Below are 1,391 nucleotides of genomic sequence, written 5' to 3' on the forward strand. Positions count from 1 at the left end.
CATGTGAATGTCCGTATTTATCAGTCAGTTAACATATTCACCGAGCCCAAAGCAGCAAGTGACAAAGAATCTGGGTTAGAACAGGGGTTCATGGGGACTGGGGAGGGACAGCGAGCCCCTGGTCTTCCCCACTCACTCCTGATCACATGCATAGACGCATGCGTGCGCGCGCGCACACACACACAGTTTAGAATTTAGGGGCTTAGGAGATTTAATAGAGTGTAAGATTTTATTTTGTTCTTCTGGGGTTGCTGGGGATTGAACCCAGGGCCTTGCATGCTAAGCAAGCGCTCTACCACTGAGCTACTCCCAGTTTTTTTTTTTTTTTTCCTTCTAGTATGTTCTTAATGGCTTACAAGCTGCTGGACAGAGTGGGATATAGATCATGGGTCTCCAATTCCTTTCCACCTCCTTGGAATTATTCCCCCACATCCCTTTACATGTCACCTTGCAGATTCTCTCGCTGGAAGTAGAGTACCTCCCTCCACCCCTTGACTTTGGCCTTGATCCTGTAACTTGCTTGGGTTGATGGAGAGCCAGTAGGTTGGTAGCAAGCAGAGCTTTGCAAGGTGCTTGTGAGACTGGGCTAGCCCTTATGGGAAGAGCGAGGCCCAGCTCGCCAGCAGGCACCAGGAGCCAGCCCAGACATCTGTGGACCCTCTCTCACCTCTCTCTCTGGATCCCTGGCTGTCACACGGAAGGGACCAGACTGAGCACTGTAAATTCCACTGTCTCACCCAATCCACTCAACAGCTCTGCAGGATCCATTCCACCTGCCCAGGGTCACAGAGCCAGTGAACACCAGCTGAGGGTATGAACTCAACTGTCTGGCTCCAGAACCTTCAAGGTGAGCCACCTTGGCAAGTTTATTTTGGGGGGGCAGGGGGGGAGTACCAGAAATTGAACCCAGGGCGCTTAACTACTGAGCCACATCCCCAGTCCTATTTTATATTTTATTTAGAGACAGGGTCTCGCTGAGTTGCTTGGTTGCATGCTCGGGAGGCTGGGGCCGAAGAACCGCAAGTTCAAAGCCAGCCTCAGCAATTTAGCGAGGCCCTAAGCAACTCAGCAAGACTCTGTCTCTAAATAAAATATAAAAAGGGACTGGGGATGTGGCTCAGTGGTTGAGTGCCTCTGAGTTTGATCTCCGGTACCAAAAAAAAAAAACATGGCTGAGGCTGGCTTTGAACTTACAATCCTCCTGCCTCAGTCTTCCAAGATGCTGGGATTATAGGTGTGTGCCACCGCGCCTGGCTGCAAATGCTTTTTTCTACTCTCTCTTGACTCCCTGAAAACCTCACCAACCAGTAGGGTCTGGGCTCCAGGCCAAAGGGAACATTCCTCATTTGCGGCAACCTGGTAACCGTGTCTCATCTCAGCCCCTGGCTGGC

At 51.0% G+C, this 1,391-nt stretch overlaps 1 non-coding gene across 1 annotated transcript; it reads right to left on the bottom strand.

Moving 5' to 3' along the window:
* Window positions 1-243: 243 nt before the first annotated feature.
* Window positions 244-311, bottom strand: Trnaa-agc (transfer RNA alanine (anticodon AGC)). The gene has a single exon. It is a non-coding gene; the product is annotated as a tRNA-Ala (tRNA).
* Between the last annotated feature and the right edge of the window lie 1,080 nt (window positions 312-1,391).

Source organism: Sciurus carolinensis, chromosome X (genome assembly GCF_902686445.1).
Source record: "Sciurus carolinensis chromosome X, mSciCar1.2, whole genome shotgun sequence".
Lineage (NCBI taxonomy): Eukaryota > Metazoa > Chordata > Mammalia > Rodentia > Sciuridae > Sciurus > Sciurus carolinensis.